This window comes from Schistocerca gregaria, chromosome 2, assembly GCF_023897955.1.
Source record: "Schistocerca gregaria isolate iqSchGreg1 chromosome 2, iqSchGreg1.2, whole genome shotgun sequence".
In the NCBI taxonomy this organism is placed as follows: Eukaryota; Metazoa; Arthropoda; class Insecta; order Orthoptera; family Acrididae; genus Schistocerca; species Schistocerca gregaria.
This window is the reverse complement of record NC_064921.1, coordinates 716,003,740-716,030,128: the sequence shown is the minus strand read 5'-3', so window position 1 is coordinate 716,030,128 and position 26,389 is coordinate 716,003,740. Positions and strand designations below refer to the sequence as shown.

At 48.3% G+C, this 26,389-nt stretch overlaps 19 non-coding genes across 19 annotated transcripts; 14 read left to right on the top strand and 5 right to left on the bottom strand.

The window, feature by feature from the left end:
* The first annotated feature begins 1,109 nt into the window (after positions 1–1,109).
* Positions 1,110–1,181, top strand: Trnap-ugg (transfer RNA proline (anticodon UGG)). Its single transcript has one exon. It is a non-coding gene; the product is annotated as a tRNA-Pro (tRNA).
* A 636-nt stretch (positions 1,182–1,817) lies between these two features.
* Trnav-uac (transfer RNA valine (anticodon UAC)) lies at positions 1,818–1,890 on the bottom strand. Its single transcript has one exon. It is a non-coding gene; the product is annotated as a tRNA-Val (tRNA).
* Positions 1,891–2,111: 221 nt separating this feature from the next.
* Positions 2,112–2,183, top strand: Trnap-cgg (transfer RNA proline (anticodon CGG)). The gene has a single exon. It is a non-coding gene; the product is annotated as a tRNA-Pro (tRNA).
* A 1,791-nt stretch (positions 2,184–3,974) lies between these two features.
* Positions 3,975–4,046, top strand: Trnap-ugg (transfer RNA proline (anticodon UGG)). The gene has a single exon. It is a non-coding gene; the product is annotated as a tRNA-Pro (tRNA).
* Positions 4,047–4,682: 636 nt separating this feature from the next.
* Trnav-uac (transfer RNA valine (anticodon UAC)) lies at positions 4,683–4,755 on the bottom strand. The gene has a single exon. It is a non-coding gene; the product is annotated as a tRNA-Val (tRNA).
* A 221-nt stretch (positions 4,756–4,976) lies between these two features.
* Trnap-cgg (transfer RNA proline (anticodon CGG)) lies at positions 4,977–5,048 on the top strand. Its single transcript has one exon. It is a non-coding gene; the product is annotated as a tRNA-Pro (tRNA).
* An 8,306-nt stretch (positions 5,049–13,354) lies between these two features.
* Positions 13,355–13,427, bottom strand: Trnav-uac (transfer RNA valine (anticodon UAC)). The gene has a single exon. It is a non-coding gene; the product is annotated as a tRNA-Val (tRNA).
* Positions 13,428–13,648: 221 nt separating this feature from the next.
* Positions 13,649–13,720, top strand: Trnap-cgg (transfer RNA proline (anticodon CGG)). The gene has a single exon. It is a non-coding gene; the product is annotated as a tRNA-Pro (tRNA).
* Positions 13,721–15,510: 1,790 nt separating this feature from the next.
* Trnap-ugg (transfer RNA proline (anticodon UGG)) lies at positions 15,511–15,582 on the top strand. The gene has a single exon. It is a non-coding gene; the product is annotated as a tRNA-Pro (tRNA).
* Positions 15,583–16,218: 636 nt separating this feature from the next.
* Positions 16,219–16,291, bottom strand: Trnav-uac (transfer RNA valine (anticodon UAC)). The gene has a single exon. It is a non-coding gene; the product is annotated as a tRNA-Val (tRNA).
* A 2,084-nt stretch (positions 16,292–18,375) lies between these two features.
* Positions 18,376–18,447, top strand: Trnap-ugg (transfer RNA proline (anticodon UGG)). Its single transcript has one exon. It is a non-coding gene; the product is annotated as a tRNA-Pro (tRNA).
* A 636-nt stretch (positions 18,448–19,083) lies between these two features.
* On the bottom strand, positions 19,084–19,156 carry Trnav-uac (transfer RNA valine (anticodon UAC)). The gene has a single exon. It is a non-coding gene; the product is annotated as a tRNA-Val (tRNA).
* Positions 19,157–19,377: 221 nt separating this feature from the next.
* On the top strand, positions 19,378–19,449 carry Trnap-cgg (transfer RNA proline (anticodon CGG)). Its single transcript has one exon. It is a non-coding gene; the product is annotated as a tRNA-Pro (tRNA).
* A 721-nt stretch (positions 19,450–20,170) lies between these two features.
* On the top strand, positions 20,171–20,242 carry Trnap-cgg (transfer RNA proline (anticodon CGG)). The gene has a single exon. It is a non-coding gene; the product is annotated as a tRNA-Pro (tRNA).
* Positions 20,243–20,963: 721 nt separating this feature from the next.
* Trnap-cgg (transfer RNA proline (anticodon CGG)) lies at positions 20,964–21,035 on the top strand. Its single transcript has one exon. It is a non-coding gene; the product is annotated as a tRNA-Pro (tRNA).
* Positions 21,036–21,756: 721 nt separating this feature from the next.
* Trnap-cgg (transfer RNA proline (anticodon CGG)) lies at positions 21,757–21,828 on the top strand. Its single transcript has one exon. It is a non-coding gene; the product is annotated as a tRNA-Pro (tRNA).
* A 721-nt stretch (positions 21,829–22,549) lies between these two features.
* On the top strand, positions 22,550–22,621 carry Trnap-cgg (transfer RNA proline (anticodon CGG)). The gene has a single exon. It is a non-coding gene; the product is annotated as a tRNA-Pro (tRNA).
* A 721-nt stretch (positions 22,622–23,342) lies between these two features.
* On the top strand, positions 23,343–23,414 carry Trnap-cgg (transfer RNA proline (anticodon CGG)). The gene has a single exon. It is a non-coding gene; the product is annotated as a tRNA-Pro (tRNA).
* A 721-nt stretch (positions 23,415–24,135) lies between these two features.
* Trnap-cgg (transfer RNA proline (anticodon CGG)) lies at positions 24,136–24,207 on the top strand. The gene has a single exon. It is a non-coding gene; the product is annotated as a tRNA-Pro (tRNA).
* Positions 24,208–26,389: the final 2,182 nt, after the last annotated feature.

The following is a 26,389-nucleotide window of genomic DNA, read 5'->3' as shown; positions in this document are numbered from 1 at the left end:
GTTGCAGTCGATGTATTTCTTAATATCGCTTTTGGAAGAAGCAAGCCAGGTGTAAATCACACAGTATTTTACTGATGATCTGGAAACGCAAATTTAGAACAAGTAGAACATTATATAAAATTTGTTGTGTGGTCGAGCGGAACCCACCCTTCGCTCTTCCCAGATTATCGTTGCTGCACGGAATGATTGTTAAAGCACCGACGGCTTCAGAGTTCGTCTTCTCCAACGTTTGCTTTTGCAGTACATTCCGCAATCTTTTCGTTATGAGTCGTCTGTTTCGGTTTCCCGATGTAGTTTTGCTCACACCTCCCGACTTCTCTTAACCCCGAGCCACCACTAGCAGAAAATTCCGCACTGCAGTCCGGTCAATCTGCAGAGCTCGATAAGAGCATCGCGGTCGTTCCTGAGCTAATGAAACGGCCGTGTCTGTAGTTGTTCCCAGATGTCTCCCACAGAAACGGCCTCCCGGACGCCTGCATTACAGGAGTACGCCCTTACTCCCAGCCATACAATTGCATTTGAAAGCAGAATAACATGAGCTACAGAGCAACTCCGACTTTTGTGTCTGACCTACTTTTAATGATACTGTGGTCGGTTTAGTTACTACTATCGCTGCTGGACGAAGCAGACCAGTTGAAAGCCACACGGTATTCTTGTAACGAACAGGTAATGGAAATTTAGGTAAAACGATATCAAAAAAAGTTGCGTGGTGGAGCGACACATACAGTTGGCTCTTCGTAGATGATCATTGCTGCACGGAATAATTCTTAAGGCACCGACGCCTTCAGGAGTCGTGTTTGGAAGTTTTGCTTGCAGTATATTCGGCTATCTTTTCGTTATGAGTTGGTGTTTCGGATTCCCGGTGTTCTTTTGTTTAGTGCATTTGCCTTCCCTTGATGCTAAGAAAGCACATGACGAAAGTGAAACACCACCGTCTGTTCATCTGCAGAGCGCGATGAAATTATTCACTCTACATTCATTGCCTTTAATATTCTTTCCATCAGTGGTGGGCGCTGCCTTCAGAAAGCGCTTTTCTTCCTGATTTACATGAAAGTTTGTGTTCCTCGGAGCTGGACTGCTTGGGATTACCTTCACTGCCACCGGCAAATGGCTCGTTGGTCTAGGGGTATGATTCCTGCTTTGGGTGCAGGAGGTCCCGGGTTCAAATCCCGGACGAGCCCTACCGTTTTGACCGTGCTGAAGAGTAGGTGGAGCTCACCCACGTTTGTAGCTCTGCAATGAAGAACAGATGCGTGCCGCAGCACGCTGTGTGTGGCCCTACGGTCATGAAGGGACCGTTTGATATGGCAAGAATCTGATACCAGTAAATTACATAGGTCGATTTCTGTAGAAGAGCCGACAGTAATCTTGCATGCAACGGAAAACAAAGGTTGTCTTTGCAGAACGTGTGCACCGTGAGTGGAGACGAAGCTCAATCGTGGAGCAGTCTACCTTCATCTGATTAGCGACAACGTCAACCAAAGAGTGGGATACAAGACTGAGCGTAGTTAAGAGTTTCTCACTATTAGTTACGTTCACACTTCAACAGAGTTGTGACAAGGCGAGTGCAAAGAGATCAGGAAAGCCAGTATGAAGCGAACTTGAAGTAGTCTTGAAGAAATGGATAGTAAATTTTGCAGGCCAGAATGGAGCTACGAGCGTTCTGAGTTACTGAATACCGGTGCACTATGGGAGCAAGAGCATTTGACAGTAAAATGAGGCGATATCGGTGTAGCACACGACATTTATTATCCCGCACACGCAGACGTGACGTTATCTCGGAAATGGAATCCGAAAACGGGTTTAAAAAAAAGTCGTGCTTCCGCCCGGGATCGAACCGGGGACCTTCTGCGTGTAAAGCAGACGTGATAACCGCTACACCACGGAAACGACGGTTTTGCCGTTGTACTACCTGGAAAACCGTAGCTCCAACAGATTTTTCCTGCGTAAGCAAGGGCATCGGCTACGAGCTCCGTCCGATTCTAGAAGTTGCTATAGTAAAAGACAACGATAAAAACAATCAAACCGCAACAGCCAGGGAGAACGCTGGGTGAGCAGCAGCTCTGCACGGTGATACCAAGAACGGAGGCGATAGTCATGTGCATCGAGAAGGCTCGTTGGTCTAGGGGTATGATTCCTGCTTCGGTTGCAGGAGGTCCCGGGTTCAAATCCCGGACGAGCCCTCGCGTTTTGTGCAAACGTGTGGCGACTACCGGCATGCCGGCGGCTGTTCCGCGCATTTCCTGCCCTCCAGGTAAGCACAAAAACCAAGTAGCCGGTTCTGAAAGAGTTTCACGTATCATTTGAGCCATCTGCAGCCTGGTGGTTGGACGTTTGAAATTGATTTAAATGTTCACAGTAGAGATTGTAGCAAGTGTCTTGTTGAGTGCGACGAAAAAGTGATTACGCCCGGAATCGAAACGGAGACCTTCTGCCTGTTAGGCAGACGTGATAACCGCTACACCACGGAAACTGCTAAGCTCTGAGATCCACATGTGACACAACTTGCAGGACGATCACAACTTTGGCGTAAAAATCACTTTGCGGAAACGCACAATGCAGGTATTTCGCATTCGTACGCAACAATCGACAGCACCCTTGCCTGTCTGAATGCCACCACGAGTAAGAGCCCAAGAAGTCGTCGGACAAGCTCGCGGCCGAGTCCTCGGTAGCATCAGCTACTCTTGCTTTCCGTACGAGCCACCGTCAATTCGCGCAGTCGCTATTGCATATGATGTCACCAAAAGCAATCACTTCGTTAGCGGCAAGGAGCCCGGGCCCAGCGGTAGCTCTACATGGAGGCACCAGCAGCCCCGACAGGCCGCCGCTGGCGCGCCGGCGCCCGGACCCGCGACCCCTAATGACGTTGCAGTCGATGTATTTCTTAATATCGCTTTTGGAAGAAGCAAGCCAGGTGTAAATCACACAGTATTTTACTGATGATCTGGAAACGCAAATTTAGAACAAGTGGAACATTATATAAAATTTGTTGTGTGGTCGAGCGGAACCCACCCTTCGCTCTTCCCAGATTATCGTTGCTGCACGGAATGATTGTTAAAGCACCGACGGCTTCAGAGTTCGTCTTCTCCAACGTTTGCTTTTGCAGTACATTCCGCAATCTTTTCGTTATGAGTCGTCTGTTTCGGTTTCCCGATGTAGTTTTGCTCACACCTCCCGACTTCTCTTAGCCCCGAGCCACCACTAGCAGAAAATTCCGCACTGCAGTCCGGTCAATCTGCAGAGCTCGATAAGAGCATCGCGGTCGTTCCTGAGCTAATGAAACGGCCGTGTCTGTAGTTGTTCCCAGATGTCTCCCACAGAAACGGCCTCCCGGACGCCTGCATTACAGGAGTACGCCCCTACTCCCAGCCATACAATTGCATTTGAAAGCAGAATAACATGAGCTACAGAGCAACTCCGACTTTTGTGTCTGACCTACTTTTAATGATACTGTGGTCGGTTTAGTTACTACTATCGCTGCTGGACGAAGCAGACCAGTTGAAAGCCACACGGTATTCTTGTAACGAACAGGTAATGGAAATTTAGGTAAAACGATATCAAAAAAAGTTGCGTGGTGGAGCGACACATACAGTTGGCTCTTCGTAGATGATCATTGCTGCACGGAATAATTCTTAAGGCACCGACGCCTTCAGGAGTCGTGTTTGGAAGTTTTGCTTGCAGTATATTCGGCTATCTTTTCGTTATGAGTTGGTGTTTCGGATTCCCGGTGTTCTTTTGTTTAGTGCATTTGCCTTCCCTTGATGCTAAGAAAGCACATGACGAAAGTGAAACACCACCGTCTGTTCATCTGCAGAGCGCGATGAAATTATTCACTCTACATTCATTGCCTTTAATATTCTTTCCATCAGTGGTGGGCGCTGCCTTCAGAAAGCGCTTTTCTTCCTGATTTACATGAAAGTTTGTGTTCCTCGGAGCTGGACTGCTTGGGATTACCTTCACTGCCACCGGCAAATGGCTCGTTGGTCTAGGGGTATGATTCCTGCTTTGGGTGCAGGAGGTCCCGGGTTCAAATCCCGGACGAGCCCTACCGTTTTGACCGTGCTGAAGAGTAGGTGGAGCTCACCCACGTTTGTAGCTCTGCAATGAAGAACAGATGCGTGCCGCAGCACGCTGTGTGTGGCCCTACGGTCATGAAGGGACCGTTTGATATGGCAAGAATCTGATACCAGTAAATTACATAGGTCGATTTCTGTAGAAGAGCCGACAGTAATCTTGCATGCAACGGAAAACAAAGGTTGTCTTTGCAGAACGTGTGCACCGTGAGTGGAGACGAAGCTCAATCGTGGAGCAGTCTACCTTCATCTGATTAGCGACAACGTCAACCAAAGAGTGGGATACAAGACTGAGCGTAGTTAAGAGTTTCTCACTATTAGTTACGTTCACACTTCAACAGAGTTGTGACAAGGCGAGTGCAAAGAGATCAGGAAAGCCAGTATGAAGCGAACTTGAAGTAGTCTTGAAGAAATGGATACTAAATTTTGCAGGCCAGAATGGAGCTACGAGCGTTCTGAGTTACTGAATACCGGTGCACTATGGGAGCAAGAGCATTTGACAGTAAAATGAGGCGATATCGGTGTAGCACACGACATTTATTATCCCGCACACGCAGACGTGACGTTATCTCGGAAATGGAATCCGAAAACGGGTTTAAAAAAAAGTCGTGCTTCCGCCCGGGATCGAACCGGGGACCTTCTGCGTGTAAAGCAGACGTGATAACCGCTACACCACGGAAACGACGGTTTTGCCGTTGTACTACCTGGAAAACCGTAGCTCCAACAGATTTTTCCTGCGTAAGCAAGGGCATCGGCTACGAGCTCCGTCCGATTCTAGAAGTTGCTATAGTAAAAGACAACGATAAAAACAATCAAACCGCAACAGCCAGGGAGAACGCTGGGTGAGCAGCAGCTCTGCACGGTGATACCAAGAACGGAGGCGATAGTCATGTGCATCGAGAAGGCTCGTTGGTCTAGGGGTATGATTCCTGCTTCGGTTGCAGGAGGTCCCGGGTTCAAATCCCGGACGAGCCCTCGCGTTTTGTGCAAACGTGTGGCGACTACCGGCATGCCGGCGGCTGTTCCGCGCATTTCCTGCCCTCCAGGTAAGCACAAAAACCAAGTAGCCGGTTCTGAAAGAGTTTCACGTATCATTTGAGCCATCTGCAGCCTGGTGGTTGGACGTTTGAAATTGATTTAAATGTTCACAGTAGAGATTGTAGCAAGTGTCTTGTTGAGTGCGACGAAAAAGTGATTACGCCCGGAATCGAAACGGAGACCTTCTGCCTGTTAGGCAGACGTGATAACCGCTACACCACGGAAACTGCTAAGCTCTGAGATCCACATGTGACACAACTTGCAGGACGATCACAACTTTGGCGTAAAAATCACTTTGCGGAAACGCACAATGCAGGTATTTCGCATTCGTACGCAACAATCGACAGCACCCTTGCCTGTCTGAATGCCACCACGAATAAGAGCCCAAGACGTCGTCGGACAAGCTCGCGGCCGAGTCCTCGGTAGCATCAGCTACTCTTGCTTTCCGTACGAGCCACCGTCAATTCGCGCAGTCGCTATTGCATATGATGTCACCAAAAGCAATCACTTCGTTAGCGGCAAGGAGCCCGGGCCCAGCGGTAGCTCTACATGGAGGCACCAGCAGCCCCGACAGGCCGCCGCTGGCGCGCCGGCGCCCGGACCCGCGACCCCTAATGACGTTGCAGTCGATGTATTTCTTAATATCGCTTTTGGAAGAAGCAAGCCAGGTGTAAATCACACAGTATTTTACTGATGATCTGGAAACGCAAATTTAGAACAAGTAGAACATTATATAAAATTTGTTGTGTGGTCGAGCGGAACCCACCCTTCGCTCTTCCCAGATTATCGTTGCTGCACGGAATGATTGTTAAAGCACCGACGGCTTCAGAGTTCGTCTTCTCCAACGTTTGCTTTTGCAGTACATTCCGCAATCTTTTCGTTATGAGTCGTCTGTTTCGGTTTCCCGATGTAGTTTTGCTCACACCTCCCGACTTCTCTTAACCCCGAGCCACCACTAGCAGAAAATTCCGCACTGCAGTCCGGTCAATCTGCAGAGCTCGATAAGAGCATCGCGGTCGTTCCTGAGCTAATGAAACGGCCGTGTCTGTAGTTGTTCCCAGATATCTCCCACAGAAACGGCCTCCCGGACGCCTGCATTACAGGAGTACGCCCCTACTCCCAGCCATACAATTGCATTTGAAAGCAGAATAACATGAGCTACAGAGCAACTCCGACTTTTGTGTCTGACCTACTTTTAATGATACTGTGGTCGGTTTAGTTACTACTATCGCTGCTGGACGAAGCAGACCAGTTGAAAGCCACACGGTATTCTTGTAACGAACAGGTAATGGAAATTTAGGTAAAACGATATCAAAAAAAGTTGCGTGGTGGATCGACACATACAGTTGGCTCTTCGTAGATGATCATTGCTGCACGGAATAATTCTTAAGGCACCGACGCCTTCAGGAGTCGTGTTTGGAAGTTTTGCTTGCAGTATATTCGGCTATCTTTTCGTTATGAGTTGGTGTTTCGGATTCCCGGTGTTCTTTTGTTTAGTGCATTTGCCTTCCCTTGATGCTAAGAAAGCACATGACGAAAGTGAAACACCACCGTCTGTTCATCTGCAGAGCGCGATGAAATTATTCACTCTACATTCATTACCTTTAATATTCTTTCCATCAGTGGTGGGCGCTGCCTTCAGAAAGCGCTTTTCTTTCTGATTTACATGAAAGTTTGTGTTCCTCGGAGCTGGACTGCTTGGGATTACCTTCACTGCCACCGGCAAGTGGCTCGTTGGTCTAGGCATTCTGGCTTTAGCCGTCGCCGCGGTCGGACGTGCTTGTTGTTTACTCCGCGTACGTTAACGCTATCGCCGGTGTTTGGTGTTTACGTGAAGTTAGCTGTACATTTTCGCTGTTATTTTTTGAGTGGTGTCTCTGATAAGTGTTTTTATAGTGCTTTCGTCCGTTCCACGTTTCGTGCTTCGCCGCAATTTCGGTTGTTGCCGGAATTTCGTCGGAACCGACGACCATGTCTGACACCGTCAGGAAGAATACTTTAGTCTTCTCGTTCGAGAAAGAAACACGGCCGGTCCAACCCACTGCGCTGGAAATCCACGATTGGCTGACTGAGGTAATCGGTATAAATTCTGACTCTGTTCATACCACGCAATTAGATGCTGAAAAATACTGTGTTTTTGTTAAATTTCTGAACTCAGTGACAGTCGATAAGTTGCTTGCAAAATGGGGTAATTCCGTCGAATTTGTTCACCGAGACGGTTCAAAAAGTAATGTCTCTGTACGAAAAGCTGATATCATGTACACCAATGTCAGGATTTTGAATGTTCCAATTGAAATTGATAATCAGTTGATCAAGGACGCTCTATCTAAATATGGCGAAGTTAAATCTATCTATAACGAAAGATGGTCGAAGCTATACAAGATACAGTGTTTTAATGGCATTAGATCCGTTGAAATGGAGGTGAAAGCCAACATTCCGTCCCATATATCCGTTGCAGGCCATAAAGCACATGTTGTGTATTCTGGTCAGGAGCGCACGTGCAATATTTGCAATGAGACAGGTCATTTCCGACAAGATTGTCCGCGCCGTGTTTTTGTTCTTCGGAACAATCTAACACAGCGTCAAAAACTGACCCTCAGCGATGTCTTACCAAATAGCACTTCCCTTCTTTCGGTTAACGACAGTGGTGCATGTACTTCTGCAGTGCCCGCCATAACTACTACGGAGTTCCCTCCCCTGAGCGTCATTACATCACACCCTTCTGTTCCCGATTGCGATCTCCCGAATAAGAAGCGACCGTTGGAAACGACCGATGACGGCTCGGACGGCGAGTCCGCCCGTAATTCGCCTTCCACCCGCAAGCAGAAGCAGTGTAATGCGGATGTGCTCGAGGAAACAAACAGTACATGTATTGACGTGACGACAGCCGCTGAGGCAACCCGGCCGCTGTCGGCGGCTGAACAGGTACAAACGGTCCACGGAGGGGACGCAGTAACGATTGTCGCGGAGACGGATGAGGCGCACTCCGAAGCACAGGAGGTGACGGAGCGGAACCCAACTCAAGAACTTACAGACCCACAAACCGCCGACTCAGTCAGTGCTCTGGAGCTAGTGACGGAAGAACAAGGAAATGGCACTCGTAAAAAGGACGCTGTTGAGGCAGCTTCGGTCACAACGGTGGTAAAGATAGACAATCCGAATGACGGCGCGTTGAACCAAGATGTCCGAAGACGCCGACTCAAACCGCAACCTACTCTCAAAGCTTCCCGTAACCAAAGCAAACAACAACCAGCACAAGAGGAAGCGACGGCCAAGAACGTCTTGTATGAAATCATCACGGAAAGACCTAAGGAGGTACCTTCAAGTGACATTAGTGATGCAAAGCCCCTCGGTAAAACTAAAACCCGAGATGTTCGGAATCCTGCACCAAAATGAGGCTGTAAGATGAAAAAAAAAAGGATTTTGTTGAACCAGTTTCGTTTCTAATTGTACTACTGTCTTAGTCATATTTCAGAGGAACCAGATGAAGTGTTTACCGAGCTTCAAATACTGCCTATTCTTTTAGATGTTTGTTTAAGCGGAGTCGTTTCTCCCTTCTAGAAGCTGCACATCTCTTTTCTTTTTTTTTATTAATATTTTGTTATCTTTTTAATCACTTATTTACTTTTTATGCAAACTAAATGTCCCAGGCATATACAATTACGACTATCAATATTAACAGGATTACATCCGTGACTAAAGTTACAGCGCTCAAGGATTATTTATATGAGTCAGGGACGGACATTGCTTTCCTACAGGAAGTAGTGCTGACTAATCTTACAGTGCCTGGATATTTGGCGATTTTAAATGTCTCACTTGACACCTACGTCGGTACAGCAATTTTAGTCAGGGAGGGGATTCCTGTCTCGGATATCGAGAGGTTGGACTCCGGCAGAGCGATAGGTATAAAAGTCTTTGGTTCTACCCTTATCAATCTGTATGCCCCTTCTGGCACATCCAATAGAATGGAAAGAGCACAGTTCTATAAAGAAGAAATCATTTATTTATTACGGAAAAACCCAAAAGATCTTATAATAGGCGGTGATTTTAATTGTGTGATAAATAAGAAAGACCAGGTTCCGAATTTTAATAACTGCAATGAACTGAAGCGTTTCGTCACTGTTTTACAGCTTAAAGATGCTTGGGAAATAATGTATCCCACATTTGTGGCATTTACATTCCTAGGTCCCCACTCACGTAGCAGGATCGACAGACTCTACATATCGCAAAGTCTAGTTAGCTCCTTCATTAAAGCAGAGACGATTCCAGTTTACTTTTCTGATCATAGCTCCGTGCTAGCTTCCATCAACCTTACTGCGCAACCCACTCGCCGTTTTAGAAGTTCATGGCACCTTAATACGTCACTGATGCAGGACGACGGATTAGAAGAAAGTTTGACAGAAGCGTGGGCATTGTGCCTCCGCTCTGCAGATAGACACGTCTCAGTACTAGACTGGTGGTGCAACAGGGCAAAGCCTAAACTGAGAAAAGTTCTCATCCAGTATAGTGTACAACGATCGAAAGACTTAAAAAATTCCATAGAATTTTATTATACCATGCTGCGAAATTTATATGAGCAGGCAAACACTTCCAACGTCCGTCTGGCAGATATCAAGCAAACTAAGGCCAAATTGCTCAGTCTTAAAAGACAGCAGATGGAGGGTCTGAAATTAAAATCCAAGGCTAAGACAGTTGTGGAGGATGAACATGCTTCCTTGTACCATCTACTGAAGCACGAAAGAAACAGGAGACGCACCTTCATTGATGGACTTCAGTCTGAAACTGGCGAGACACTCACGACTCAGAGAGACATCGTCAATGCAGTGCACAAATATTACGAAGACCTATACACTGCCAACCCGGTATGTGAAGAGTCCTTCGATGAGTTCCTTAGTTCCATAGCTCCACAGGTCTCGGACGAGGAAAACGAAGACCTTCTCGTTGAGTGTACTAACGAAGATATCCACAGAATCATCTGCAAATCTCCTCTGAGGAAATCGCCGGGACCGGATGGTTTGCCTGTTGAATTTTATAAACGATACTGGCCACTGATTGGTGACATGTTTACCCGAATGACGAACGAGGTGCTTCAGGGAAAGCATTTACCTGCTGTTTTTAAAGAGAGCACAATAGTACTAATCCCAAAAAATGCTGCAAAAAGAAACCTCAACAACTTTCGTCCTATCTCCCTGTTAAACTCCGATTATAAAATCATCGGCAGAATTTTAAACAACAGACTCTCACAGTTGGCCAAAAAGATAGTAAGTCCATACCAGTCCTGTGTGCCTACCAAGAGCATTTTCAAAAGCATAGCTGAATATAGAGATATAATTGCAATCACTGCTGTGACCACCATAAAATGTGCTATCATGTTTATTGACTTCCAGAAAGCATTTGATCGTGTGGATCATAGATTCCTTAGTGCCACACTGAACAAAATAGGTTTTAATGAGCGAGTCGTAAGTGTGATCAGAAATGTTGCAACAGGCATCAGCGCTTGTATATCAGTTAACTGCCAGAGGACAAAGCAGATTCAGATCAGGCGCGGCGTTCCTCAAGGAAGCCCCCTCTCCATGTTCCTATTCGTGCTTTCATTAGAACCTTTCCTCCGCAGTGTTCATGCCACTCTAACTGGCATCACATTATCTGGTCACCGAACAGTCATAAACGCCTATGCCGATGATGTCGGAGTCGTCCTGCGAAATCCCGACGACATTTTGAAATTGGAAACGCTAATTAAAAAGTACTGTAGAGTCTCCGGAGCAGGTGTCAACGCAAACAAAAGCAAACTCCTAAACCTGCGGGGTTTTCAACATACCACCTTAGCCTGGGCCACAATGGTCACCCAATGCAAAGCACTAGGAATAACACTGACACCTTGTCCGTTAAAAATGGCAGCTATCAATTGGAGAAATACGTCGGGACAACTTCTTGGAACAACAAGAGAAAACCTCCACCGTAACATGAACCAAGTTCAGAGGGTGATTTTCATTAACCACTGCATTCTCTCCAGGAGTTACTTTATAGCACAGATCTTCCCACTACCGAAAATGATTGGAAAAAAGATAATGTCTACCATTGCCAGCTATCTTTGGAGAGGGGATATATTCAGAGTCGACGCAAAAACTGCGACCTTAGATCCCAGGAATGGAGGTTTGGGGTTAGTTGACATCAGAAATAAGGCGTCTGCGCTTTTTATAAAAAGGACCGCCACTATCCTTAGCGACCACGCTGATAGCATTACAACTAAATTATTTGAAGTTGTCAGGCCTGCCAGTTTACAGGCGCCGGTGAATGTGCAAAAAATAAATAACCGGCTCCAGTACGTTCGTGTATATTTTGTGGAATTCAGCTATCTCGGCGGTGTCATCATCAACTCACGACGGATCACGGCCCGCGATATTCTGTCCCATCGAAAGAAAATGGAGGGGAGAAACAAATTGGAAAGTAAATACCCACACACTGATTGGGACGCCATATGGAAAAATATTAATATGCGTGGTCTACCATCGGACGTCAAGTCAGCGTGGTATAAAACAGTGAATGAGACCGTCAGCACCAATGAAAGGTTACATGCAATCGGCGTTAGCGACACGAACCTATGTCTCAAATGTAAATTGATCGACACGTTAGTGCACAGATTCACGTGCGGTGGCAATCTACAACTCTGTAATTGGATTAGGGAACAACTGGCTTTTCTTACGAGATCTTCGGTGGAAAATTTTCCCCCTGTTACATTCCTCAGGCCTCAGACTTGCTATTTTCCAGCAGCAAAAAACAACTCGGTCCATTGGTTAATGGGACACTATGTGAATTACGTAATTAATCACCTGGGAAATGACAATTCCACTGATTTTTACATGTACTTGAAGTGTGCTTTTTATAACGCCCTGAAATATAAAGACCACAAGAAAAACTACGGCAATATGCTTAAAATTGTATTCGAGCGACTGGGCATTGGTTGACAAGCCAACGAGATAAACAAAAATCGTTTATTTAAGCGAAACGACGCTTAAACAAAAACAATTGGGGAGAAGTACAATTTTACAGTTTCATATTACAATCACTTATCCTCTGCTGGCAAAGAAGGCTATTTTGTTTATTGCACAGAAGAAGCCGAAGCGGAAAGCCAGTATCGCAGGGTTAAAGATAAATTGTTTTCTTATACATTCATTTTATGACTGAGAAGGAAGTCTCATTTGTTTCCATGGAAGGGAACATATTTTTTTATTATTATTATTAATCTCAAGAAGGAAAGGAGGCTATGGAATTAGTGCAAAAAGAAAAAAAGAAAAAAAAAAAAAGGGGTGTGATTCCTGCTTTGGGTGCAGGAGGTCCCGGATTCAAATCCCGGACGAGCCCTAGCGTTTTGTGCAAACTGGTCGCACGTGAGTGGCTGAGTCGACGCAAAATGCTCGGCGTCAGTATCAAATGAATTTCATATTTGATGTGAGCAATTGACACTGATCTGACGTGTGAAGGCGATTACGAAGGTTTTTGGGTACAGATAAAAAAAAAAACCAAAAAAAAAAAAGAAAAAGAAAAAAAAGGGGTATGATTCCTGCTTTCGGTGCAGGAGGTCCCGGGTTCAAATCCCGGACGAGCCCTACCGTTTTGACCGTGCTGAAGAGTAGGTGGAGCTCACCCACGTTTGTAGCTCTGCAATGAAGAACAGATGCGTGCCGCAGCACGCTGTGTGTGGCCCTACGGTCATGAAGGGACCGTTTGATATGGCAAGAATCTGATACCAGTAAATTACATAGGTCGATTTCTGTAGAAGAGCCGACAGTAATCTTGCATGCAACGGAAAACAAAGGTTGTCTTTGCAGAACGTGTGCACCGTGAGTGGAGACGAAGCTCAATCGTGGAGCAGTCTACCTTCATCTGATTAGCGACAACGTCAACCAAAGAGTTGGATACAAGACTGAGCGTAGTTAAGAGTTTCTCACTATTAGTTACGTTCACACTTCAACAGAGTTGTGACAAGGCGAGTGCAAAGAGATCAGGAAAGCCAGTATGAAGCGAACTTGAAGTAGTCTTGAAGAAATGGATACTAAATTTGGCAGGCCAGAATGGAGCTACGAGCGTTCTGAGTTACTGAATACCGGTGCACTATGGGAGCAAGAGCATTTGACAGTAAAATGAGGCGATATCGGTGTAGCACACGACATTTATTATCCCGCACACGCAGACGTGACGTTACCTCGGAAATGGAATCCGAAAACGGGTTTAAAAAAAAGTCGTGCTTCCGCCCGGGATCGAACCGGGGACCTTCTGCGTGTAAAGCAGACGTGATAACCGCTACACCACGGAAACGACGGTTTTGCCGTTGTACTACCTGGAAAACCGTAGCTCCAACAGATTTTTCCTGCGTAAGCAAGGGCATCGGCTACGAGCTCCGTACGATTCTAGAAGTTGCTATAGTAAAAGACAACGATAAAAACAATCAAACCGCAACAGCCAGGGAGAACGCTGGGTGAGCAGCAGCTCTGCACGGTGATACCAAGAACGGAGGCGATAGTCATGTGCATCGAGAAGGCTCGTTGGTCTAGGGGTATGATGCCTGCTTCGGTTGCAGGAGGTCCCGGGTTCAAATCCCGGACGAGCCCTCGCGTTTTGTGCAAACGTGTGGCGACTACCGGCATGCCGGCGGCTGTTCCGCGCATTTCCTGCCCTCCAGGTAAGCACAAAAACCAAGTAGCCGGTTCTGAAAGAGTTTCACGTATCATTTGAGCCATCTGCAGCCTGGTGGTTGGACGTTTGAAATTGATTTAAATGTTCACAGTAGAGATTGTAGCAAGTGTCTTGTTGAGTGCGACGAAAAAGTGATTACGCCCGGAATCGAAACGGAGACCTTCTGCCTGTTAGGCAGACGTGATAACCGCTACACCACGGAAACTGCTAAGCTCTGAGATCCACATGTGACACAACTTGCAGGACGATCACAACTTTGGCGTAAAAATCACTTTGCGGAAACGCACAATGCAGGTATTTCGCATTCGTACGCAACAATCGACAGCACCCTTGCCTGTCTGAATGCCACCACGAATAAGAGCCCAAGAAGTCGTCGGACAAGCTCGCGGCCGAGTCCTCGGTAGCATCAGCTACTCTTGCTTTCCGTACGAGCCACCGTCAATTCGCGCAGTCGCTATTGCATATGATGTCACCAAAAGCAATCACTTCGTTAGCGGCAAGGAGCCCGGGCCCAGCGGTAGCTCTACATGGAGGCACCAGCAGCCCCGACAGGCCGCCGCTGGCGCGCCGGCGCCCGGACCCGCGACCCCTAATGACGTTGCAGTCGATGTATTTCTTAATATCGCTTTTGGAAGAAGCAAGCCAGGTGTAAATCACACAGTATTTTACTGATGATCTGGAAACGCAAATTTAGAACAAGTAGAACATTATATAAAATTTGTTGTGTGGTCGAGCGGAACCCACCCTTCGCTCTTCCCAGATTATCGTTGCTGCACGGAATGATTGTTAAAGCACCGACGGCTTCAGAGTTCGTCTTCTCCAACGTTTGCTTTTGCAGTACATTCCGCAATCTTTTCGTTATGAGTCGTCTGTTTCGGTTTCCCGATGTAGTTTTGCTCACACCTCCCGACTTCTCTTAACCCCGAGCCACCACTAGCAGAAAATTCCGCACTGCAGTCCGGTCAATCTGCAGAGCTCGATAAGAGCATCGCGGTCGTTCCTGAGCTAATGAAACGGCCGTGTCTGTAGTTGTTCCCAGATGTCTCCCACAGAAACGGCCTCCCGGACGCCTGCATTACAGGAGTACGCCCTACTCCCAGCCATACAATTGCATTTGAAAGCAGAATAACATGAGCTACAGAGCAACTCCGACTTTTGTGTCTGACCTACTTTTAATGATACTGTGGTCGGTTTAGTTACTACTATCGCTGCTGGACGAAGCAGACCAGTTGAAAGCCACACGGTATTCTTGTAACGAACAGGTAATGGAAATTTAGGTAAAACGATATAAAAAAAAGTTGCGTGGTGGAGCGACACATACAGTTGGCTCTTCGTAGATGATCATTGCTGCACGGAATAATTCTTAAGGCACCGACGCCTTCAGGAGTCGTGTTTGGAAGTTTTGCTTGCAGTATATTCGGCTATCTTTTCGTTATGAGTTGGTGTTTCGGATTCCCGGTGTTCTTTTGTTTAGTGCATTTGCCTTCCCTTGATGCTAAGAAAGCACATGACGAAAGTGAAACACCACCGTCTGTTCATCTGCAGAGCGCGATGAAATTATTCACTCTACATTCATTGCCTTTAATATTCTTTCCATCAGTGGTGGGCGCTGCCTTCAGAAAGCGCTTTTCTTTCTGATTTACATGAAAGTTTGTGTTCCTCGGAGCTGGACTGCTTGGGATTACCTTCACTGCCACCGGCAAGTGGCTCGTTGGTCTAGGGGTATGATTCCTGCTTTGGGTGCAGGAGGTCCCGGGTTCAAATCCCGGACGAGCCCTACCGTTTTGACCGTGCTGAAGAGTAGGTGGAGCTCACCCACGTTTGTAGCTCTGCAATGAAGAACAGATGCGTGCCGCAGCACGCTGTGTGTGGCCCTACGGTCATGAAGGGACCGTTTGATATGGCAAGAATCTGATACCAGTAAATTACATAGGTCGATTTCTGTAGAAGAGCCGACAGTAATCTTGCATGCAACGGAAAACAAAGGTTGTCTTTGCAGAACGTGTGCACCGTGAGTGGAGACGAAGCTCAATCGTGGAGCAGTCTACCTTCATCTGATTAGCGACAACGTCAACCAAAGAGTGGGATACAAGACTGAGCGTAGTTAAGAGTTTCTCACTATTAGTTACGTTCACACTTCAACAGAGTTGTGACAAGGCGAGTGCAAAGAGATCAGGAAAGCCAGTATGAAGCGAACTTGAAGTAGTCTTGAAGAAATGGATAGTAAATTTTGCAGGCCAGAATGGAGCTACGAGCGTTCTGAGTTACTGAATACCGGTGCACTATGGGAGCAAGAGCATTTGACAGTAAAATGAGGCGATATCGGTGTAGCACACGACATTTATTATCCCGCACACGCAGACGTGACGTTATCTCGGAAATGGAATCCGAAAACGGGTTTAAAAAAAAGTCGTGCTTCCGCCCGGGATCGAACCGGGGACCTTCTGCGTGTAAAGCAGACGTGATAACCGCTACACCACGGAAACGACGGTTTTGCCGTTGTACTACCTGGAAAACCGTAGCTCCAACAGATTTTCCCTGCGTAAGCAAGGGCATCGGCTACGAGCTCCGTCCGATTCTAGAAGTTGCTATAGTAAAAGACAACGATAAAAACAATCAAACCGCAACAGCCAGGGAGAACGCTGGGTGAGCAGCAGCTCTGCACGGTGATACCAAGAACGGAGGCGATAGTCATGTGCATCGAGAATGCTCGTTGGTCTAGGGGTATGATTCCTGCTTCGGTTGCAGGAGGTCCCTGGTTCAAATCCCGGACGAGCCCTCGCGTTTTGTGCAAACGTGTGGCGACTACCGGCATGCCGGCGGCTGTTCCGCGCATTTCCTGCCCTCCAGGTAAGCACAAAAACCAAGTAGCCGGTTCTGAAAGAGTTTCACATATCATTTGAGCCATCTGCAGCCTGGTGGTTGGACGTTTGAAATTGATTTAAATGTTCACAGTAGAGATTGTAGCAAGTGTCTTGTTGAGTGCGACGAAAAAGTGATTACGCCCGGAATCGAAACGGAGACCTTCTGCCTGTTAGGCAGACGTGATAACCGCTACACCACGGAAACTGCTAAGCTCTGAGATCCACATGTGACACAACTTGCAGGACGATCACAACTTTGGCGTAAAAATCACTTTGCGGAAACGCACAATGCAGGTATTTCGCATTCGTACGCAACAATCGACAGCACCCTTGCCTGTCTGAATGCCACCACGAATAAGAGCCCAAGACGTCGTCGGACAAGCTCGCGGCCGAGTCCTCGGTAGCATCAGCTACTCTTGCTTTCCGTACGAGCCACCGTCAATTCGCGCAGTCGCTATTGCATATGATGTCACCAAAAGCAATCACTTCGTTAGCGGCAAGGAGCCCGGGCCCAGCGGTAGCTCTACATGGAGGCACCAGCAGCCCCGACAGGCCGCCGCTGGCGCGCCGGCGCCCGGACCCGCGACCCCTAATGACGTTGCAGTCGATGTATTTCTTAATATCGCTTTTGGAAGAAGCAAGCCAGGTGTAAATCACACAGTATTTTACTGATGATCTGGAAACGCAAATTTAGAACAAGTAGAACATTATATAAAATTTGTTGTGTGGTCGAGCGGAACCCACCCTTCGCTCTTCCCAGATTATCGTTGCTGCACGGAATGATTGTTAAAGCACCGACGGCTTCAGAGTTCGTCTTCTCCAACGTTTGCTTTTGCAGTACATTCCGCAATCTTTTCGTTATGAGTCGTCTGTTTCGGTTTCCCGATGTAGTTTTGCTCACACCTCCCGACTTCTCTTAACCCCGAGCCACCACTAGCAGAAAATTCCGCACTGCAGTCCGGTCAATCTGCAGAGCTCGATAAGAGCATCGCGGTCGTTCCTGAGCTAATGAAACGGCCGTGTCTGTAGTTGTTCCCAGATGTCTCCCACAGAAACGGCCTCCCGGACGCCTGCATTACAGGAGTACGCCCCTACTCCCAGCCATACAATTGCATTTGAAAGCAGAATAACATGAGCTACAGAGCAACTCCGACTTTTGTGTCTGACCTACTTTTAATGATACTGTGGTCGGTTTAGTTACTACTATCGCTGCTGGACGAAGCAGACCAGTTGAAAGCCACACGGTATTCTTGTAACGAACAGGTAATGGAAATTTAGGTAAAACGATATCAAAAAAAGTTGCGTGGTGGAGCGACACATACAGTTGGCTCTTCGTAGATGATCATTGCTGCACGGAATAATTCTTAAGGCACCGACGCCTTCAGGAGTCGTGTTTGGAAGTTTTGCTTGCAGTATATTCGGCTATCTTTTCGTTATGAGTTGGTGTTTCGGATTCCCGGTGTTCTTTTGTTTAGTGCATTTGCCTTCCCTTGATGCTAAGAAAGCACATGACGAAAGTGAAACACCACCGTCTGTTCATCTGCAGAGCGCGATGAAATTATTCACTCTACATTCATTGCCTTTAATATTCTTTCCATCAGTGGTGGGCGCTGCCTTCAGAAAGCGCTTTTCTTTCTGATTTACATGAAAGTTTGTGTTCCTCGGAGCTGGACTGCTTGGGATTACCTTCACTGCCACCGGCAAGTGGCTCGTTGGTCTAGGGGTATGATTCCTGCTTTGGGTGCAGGAGGTCCCGGGTTCAAATCCCGGACGAGCTCTACCGTTTTGACCGTGCTGAAGAGTAGGTGGAGCTCACCCACGTTTGTAGCTCTGCAATGAAGAACAGATGCGTGCCGCAGCACGCTGTGTGTGGCCCTACGGTCATGAAGGGACCGTTTGATATCGCAAGAATCTGATACCAGTAAATTACATAGGTCGATTTCTGTAGAAGAGCCGACAGTAATCTTGCATGCAACGGAAAACAAAGGTTGTCTTTACAGAACGTGTGCACCGTCAGTGGAGACGAAGCTCAATCGTGGAGCAGTCTACCTTCATCTGATTAGCGACAACGTCAACCAAAGAGTGGGATACAAGACTGAGCGTAGTTAAGAGTTTCTCACTATTAGTTACGTTCACACTTCAACAGAGTTGTGACAAGGCGAGTGCAAAGAGATCAGGAAAGCCAGTATGAAGCGAACTTGAAGTAGTCTTGAAGAAATGGATAGTAAATTTTGCAGGCCAGAATGGAGCTACGAGCGTTCTGAGTTACTGAATACCGGTGCACTATGGGAGCAAGAGCATTTGACAGTAAAATGAGGCGATATCGGTGTAGCACACGACATTTATTATCCCGCACACGCAGACGTGACGTTATCTCGGAAATGGAATCCGAAAACGGGTTTAAAAAAATGTCGTGCTTCCGCCCGGGATCGAACCGGGGACCTTCTGCGTGTAAAGCAGACGTGATAACCGCTACACCACGGAAACGACGGTTTTGCCGTTGTACTACCTGGAAAACCGTAGCTCCAACAGATTTTCCCTGCGTAAGCAAGGGCATCGGCTACGAGCTCCGTCCGATTCTAGAAGTTGCTATAGTAAAAGACAACGATAAAAACAATCAAACCGCAACAGCCAGGGAGAACGCTGGGTGAGCAGCAGCTCTGCACGGTGATACCAAGAACGGAGGCGATAGTCATGTGCATCGAGAAGGCTCGTTGGTCTAGGGGTATGATTCCTGCTTCGGTTGCAGGAGGTCCCGGGTTCAAATCCCGGACGAGCCCTCGCGTTTTGTGCAAACGTGTGGCGACTACCGGCATGCCGGCGGCTGTTCCGCGCATTTCCTGCCCTCCAGGTAAGCACAAAAACCAAGTAGCCGGTTCTGAAAGAGTTTCACGTATCATTTGAGCCATCTGCAGCCTGGTGGTTGGACGTTTGAAATTGATTTAAATGTTCACAGTAGAGATTGTAGCAAGTGTCTTGTTGAGTGCGACGAAAAAGTGATTACGCCCAGAATCGAAACGGAGACCTTCTGCCTGTTAGGCAGACGTGATAACCGCTACACCACGGAAACTGCTAAGCTCTGAGATCCACATGTGACACAACTTGCAGGACGATCACAACTTTGGCGTAAAAATCACTTTGCGGAAACGCACAATGCAGGTATTTCGCATTCGTACGCAACAATCGACAGCACCCTTGCCTGTCTGAATGCCACCACGAATAAGAGCCCAAGAAGTCGTCGGACAAGCTCGCGGCCGAGTCCTCGGTAGCATCAGCTACTCTTGCTTTCCGTACGAGCCACCGTCAATTCGCGCAGTCGCTATTGCATATGATGTCACCAAAAGCAATCACTTCGTTAGCGGCAAGGAGCCCGGGCCCAGCGGTATAGTAAAAGACAACGATAAAAACAATCAAACCGCAACAGCCAGGGAGAACGCTGGGTGAGCAGCAGCTCTGCACGGTGATACCAAGAACGGAGGCGATAGTCATGTGCATCGAGAAGGCTCGTTGGTCTAGGGGTATGATTCCTGCTTCGGTTGCAGGAGGTCCCGGGTTCAAATCCCGGACGAGCCCTCGCGTTTTGTGCAAACGTGTGGCGACTACCGGCATGCCGGCGGCTGTTCCGCGCATTTCCTGCCCTCCAGGTAAGCACAAAAACCAAGTAGCCGGTTCTGAAAGAGTTTCACGTATCATTTGAGCCATCTGCAGCCTGGTGGTTGGACGTTTGAAATTGATTTAAATGTTCACAGTAGAGATTGTAGCAAGTGTCTTGTTGAGTGCGACGAAAAAGTGATTACGCCCGGAATCGAAACGGAGACCTTCTGCCTGTTAGGCAGACGTGATAACCGCTACACCACGGAAACTGCTAAGCTCTGAGATCCACATGTGACACAACTTGCAGGACGATCACAACTTTGGCGTAAAAATCACTTTGCGGAAACGCACAATGCAGGTATTTCGCATTCGTACGCAACAATCGACAGCACCCTTGCCTGTCTGAATGCCACCACGAATAAGAGCCCAAGAAGTCGTCGGACAAGCTCGCGGCCGAGTCCTCGGTAGCATCAGCTACTCTTGCTTTCCGTACGAGCCACCGTCAATTCGCGCAGTCGCTATTGCATATGATGTCACCAAAAGCAATCACTTCGTTAGCGGCAAGGAGCCCGGGCCCAGCGGTATAGTAAAAGACAACGATAAAAACAATCAAACCGCAACAGCCAGGGAGAACGCTGGGTGAGCAGCAGCTCTGCACGGTGATACCAAGAACGGAGGCGATAGTCATGTGCATCGAGAAGGCTCGTTGGTCTAGGGGTATGATTCCTGCTTCGGTTGCAGGAGGTCCCGGGTTCAAATCCCGGACGAGCCCTCGCGTTTTGTGCAAACGTGTGGCGACTACCGGCATGCCGGCGGCTGTTCCGCGCATTTCCTGCCCTCCAGGTAAGCACAAAAACCAAGTAGCCGGTTCTGAAAGAGCTTCACGTATCATTTGAGCCATCTGCAGCCTGGTGGTTGGACGTTTGAAATTGATTTAAATGTTCACAGTAGAGATTGTAGCAAGTGTCTTGTTGAGTGCGACGAAAAAGTGATTACGCCCGGAATCGAAACGGAGACCTTCTGCCTGTTAGGCAGACGTGATAACCGCTACACCACGGAAACTGCTAAGCTCTGAGATCCACATGTGACACAACTTGCAGGACGATCACAACTTTGGCGTAAAAATCACTTTGCGGAAACGCACAATGCAGGTATTTCGCATTCGTACGCAACAATCGACAGCACCCTTGCCTGTCTGAATGCCACCACGAATAAGAGCCCAAGAAGTCGTCGGACAAGCTCGCGGCCGAGTCCTCGGTAGCATCAGCTACTCTTGCTTTCCGTACGAGCCACCGTCAATTCGCGCAGTCGCTATTGCATATGATGTCACCAAAAGCAATCACTTCGTTAGCGGCAAGGAGCCCGGGCCCAGCGGTATAGTAAAAGACAACGATAAAAACAATCAAACCGCAACAGCCAGGGAGAACGCTGGGTGAGCAGCAGCTCTGCACGGTGATACCAAGAATGGAGGCGATAGTCATGTGCATCGAGAAGGCTCGTTGGTCTAGGGGTATGATTCCTGCTTCGGTTGCAGGAGGTCCCGGGTTCAAATCCCGGACGAGCCCTCGCGTTTTGTGCAAACGTGTGGCGACTACCGGCATGCCGGCGGCTGTTCCGCGCATTTCCTGCCCTCCAGGTAAGCACAAAAACCAAGTAGCCGGTTCTGAAAGAGTTTCACGTATCATTTGAGCCATCTGCAGCCTGGTGGTTGGACGTTTGAAATTGATTTAAATGTTCACAGTAGAGATTGTACCAAGTGTCTTGTTGAGTGCGACGTAAAAGTGATTACGCCCGGAATCGAAACGGAGACCTTCTGCCTGTTAGGCAGACGTGATAACCGCTACACCACGGAAACTGCTAAGCTCTGAGATCCACATGTGACACAACTTGCAGGACGATCACAACTTTGGCGTAAAAATCACTTTGCGGAAACGCACAATGCAGGTATTTCGCATTCGTACGCAACAATCGACAGCACCCTTGCCTGTCTGAATGCCACCACGAATAAGAGCCCAAGAAGTCGTCGGACAAGCTCGCGGCCGAGTCCTCGGTAGCATCAGCTACTCTTGCTTTCCGTACGAGCCACCGTCAATTCGCGCAGTCGCTATTGCATATGATGTCACCAAAAGCAATCACTTCGTTAGCGGCAAGGAGCCCGGGCCCAGCGGTATAGTAAAAGACAACGATAAAAACAATCAAACCGCAACAGCCAGGGAGAACGCTGGGTGAGCAGCAGCTCTGCACGGTGATACCAAGAACGGAGGCGATAGTCATGTGCATCGAGAAGGCTCGTTGGTCTAGGGGTATGATTCCTGCTTCGGTTGCAGGAGGTCCCGGGTTCAAATCCCGGACGAGCCCTCGCGTTTTGTGCAAACGTGTGGCGACTACCGGCATGCCGGCGGCTGTTCCGCGCATTTCCTGCCCTCCAGGTAAGCACAAAAACCAAGTAGCCGGTTCTGAAAGAGTTTCACGTATCATTTGAGCCATCTGCAGCCTGGTGGTTGGACGTTTGAAATTGATTTAAATGTTCACAGTAGAGATTGTAGCAAGTGTCTTGTTGAGTGCGACGAAAAAGTGATTACGCCCGGAATCGAAACGGAGACCTTCTGCCTGTTAGGCAGACGTGATAACCGCTACACCACGGAAACTGCTAAGCTCTGAGATCCACATGTGACACAACTTGCAGGACGATCACAACTTTGGCGTAAAAATCACTTTGCGGAAACGCACAATGCAGGTATTTCGCATTCGTAGGCAACAATCGACAGCACCCTTGCCTGTCTGAATGCCACCACGAATAAGAGCCCAAGAAGTCGTCGGACAAGCTCGCGGCCGAGTCCTCGGTAGCATCAGCTACTCTTGCTTTCCGTACGAGCCACCGTCAATTCGCGCAGTCGCTATTGCATATGATGTCACCAAAAGCAATCACTTCGTTAGCGGCAAGGAGCCCGGGCCCAGCGGTATAGTAAAAGACAACGATAAAAACAATCAAACCGCAACAGCCAGGGAGAACGCTGGGTGAGCAGCAGCTCTGCACGGTGATACCAAGAACGGAGGCGATAGTCATGTGCATCGAGAAGGCTCGTTGGTCTAGGGGTATGATTCCTGCTTCGGTTGCAGGAGGTCCCGGGTTCAAATCCCGGACGAGCCCTCGCGTTTTGTGCAAACGTGTGGCGACTACCGGCATGCCGGCGGCTGTTCCGCGCATTTCCTGCCCTCCAGGTAAGCACAAAAACCAAGTAGCCGGTTCTGAAAGAGCTTCACGTATCATTTGAGCCATCTGCAGCCTGGTGGTCGGACGTTTGAAATTGATTTAAATGTTCACAGTAGAGATTGTACCAAGTGTCTTGTTGAGTGCGACGAAAAAGTGATTACGCCCGGAATCGAAACGGAGACCTTCTGCCTGTTAGGCAGACGTGATAACCGCTACACCACGGAAACTGCTAAGCTCTGAGATCCACATGTGACACAACTTGCAGGACGATCACAACTTTGGCGTAAAAATCACTTTGCGGAAACGCACAATGCAGGTATTTCGCATTCGTACGCAACAATCGACAGCACCCTTGCCTGTCTGAATGCCACCACGAATAAGAGCCCAAGAAGTCGTCGGACAAGCTCGCGGCCGAGTCCTCGGTAGCATCAGCTACTCTTGCTTTCCGTACGAGCCACCGTCAATTCGCGCAGTCGCTATTGCATATGATGTCACCAAAAGCAATCACTTCGTTAGCGGCAAGGAGCCCGGGCCCAGCGGTATAGTAAAAGACAACGATAAAAACAATCAAACCGCAACAGCCAGGGAGAACGCTGGGTGAGCAGCAGCTCTGCACGGTGATACCAAGAACGGAGGCGATAGTTATGTGCATCGAGAAGGCTCGTTGGTCTAGGGGTATGATTCCTGCTTCGGTTGCAGGAGGTCCCGGGTTCAAATCCCGGACGAGCCCTCGCGTTTTGTGCAAACGTGTGGCGACTACCGGCATGCCGGCGGCTGTTCCGCGCATTTCCTGCCCTCCAGGTAAGCACAAAAACCAAGTAGCCGGTTCTGAAAGAGTTTCACGTATCATTTGAGCCATCTGCAGCCTGGTGGTTGGACGTTTGAAATTGATTTAAATGTTCACAGTGGAGATTGTACCAAGTGTCTTGTTGAGTGCGACGAAAAAGTGATTACGCCCGGAATCGAAACGGAGACCTTCTGCCTGTTAGGCAGACGTGATAACCGCTACACCACGGAAACTGCTAAGCTCTGAGATCCACATGTGACACAACTTGCAGGACGATCACAACTTTGGCGTAAAAATCACTTTGCGGAAACGCACAATGCAGGTATTTCGCATTCGTACGCAACAATCGACAGCACCCTTGCCTGTCTGAATGCCACCACGAATAAGAGCCCAAGAAGTCGTCGGACAAGCTCGCGGCCGAGTCCTCGGTAGCATCAGCTACTCTTGCTTTCCGTACGAGCCACCGTCAATTCGCGCAGTCGCTATTGCATATGATGTCACCAAAAGCAATCACTTCGTTAGCGGCAAGGAGCCCGGGCCCAGCGGTATAGTAAAAGACAACGATAAAAACAATCAAACCGCAACAGCCAGGGAGAACGCTGGGTGAGCAGCAGCTCTGCACGGTGATACCAAGAACGGAGGCGATAGTCATGTGCATCGAGAAGGCTCGTTGGTCTAGGGGTATGATTCCTGCTTCGGTTACAGGAGGTCCCGGGTTCAAATCCCGGACGAGCCCTCGCGTTTTGTGCAAACGTGTGGCAACTACCGGCATGCCGGCGGCTGTTCCGCGCATTTCCTGCCCTCCAGGTAAGCACAAAAACCAAGTAGCCGGTTCTGAAAGAGTTTCACGTATCATTTGAGCCATCTGCAGCCTGGTGGTTGGACGTTTGAAATTGATTTAAATGTTCACAGTAGAGATTGTAGCAAGTGTCTTGTTGAGTGCGACGAAAAAGTGATTACGCCCGGAATCGAAACGGAGACCTTCTGCCTGTTAGGCAGACGTGATAACCGCTACACCACGGAAACTGCTAAGCTCTGAGATCCACATGTGACACAACTTGCAGGACGATCACAACTTTGGCGTAAAAATCACTTTGCGGAAACGCACAATGCAGGTATTTCGCATTCGTACGCAACAATCGACAGCACCCTTGCCTGTCTGAATGCCACCACGAATAAGAGCCCAAGAAGTCGTCGGACAAGCTCGCGGCCGAGTCCTCGGTAGCATCAGCTACTCTTGCTTTCCGTACGAGCCACCGTCAATTCGCGCAGTCGCTATTGCATATGATGTCACCAAAAGCAATCACTTCGTTAGCGGCAAGGAGCCCGGGCCCAGCGGTAGCTCTACATGGAGGCACCAGCAGCCCCGACAGGCCGCCGCTGGCGCGCCGGCGCCCGGACCCGCGACCCCTAATGACGTTGCAGTCGATGTATTTCTTAATATCGCTTTTGGAAGAAGCAAGCCAGGTGTAAATCACACAGTATTTTACTGATGATCTGGAAACGCAAATTTAGAACAAGTAGAACATTATATAAAATTTGTTGTGTGGTCGAGCGGAACCCACCCTTCGCTCTTCCCAGATTATCGTTGCTGCACGGAATGATTGTTAAAGCACCGACGGCTTCAGAGTTCGTCTTCTCCAACGTTTGCTTTTGCAGTACATTCCGCAATCTTTTCGTTATGAGTCGTCTGTTTCGGTTTCCCGATGTAGTTTTGCTCACACCTCCCGACTTCTCTTAACCCCGAGCCACCACTAGCAGAAAATTCCGCACTGCAGTCCGGTCAATCTGCAGAGCTCGATAAGAGCATCGCGGTCGTTCCTGAGCTAATGAAACGGCCGTGTCTGTAGTTGTTCCCAGATGTCTCCCACAGAAACGGCCTCCCGGACGCCTGCATTACAGGAGTACGCCCCTACTCCCAGCCATACAATTGCATTTGAAAGCAGAATAACATGAGCTACAGAGCAACTCCGACTTTTGTGTCTGACCTACTTTTAATGATACTGTGGTCGGTTTAGTTACTACTATCGCTGCTGGACGAAGCAGACCAGTTGAAAGCCACACGGTATTCTTGTAACGAACAGGTAATGGAAATTTAGGTAAAACGATATAAAAAAAAGTTGCG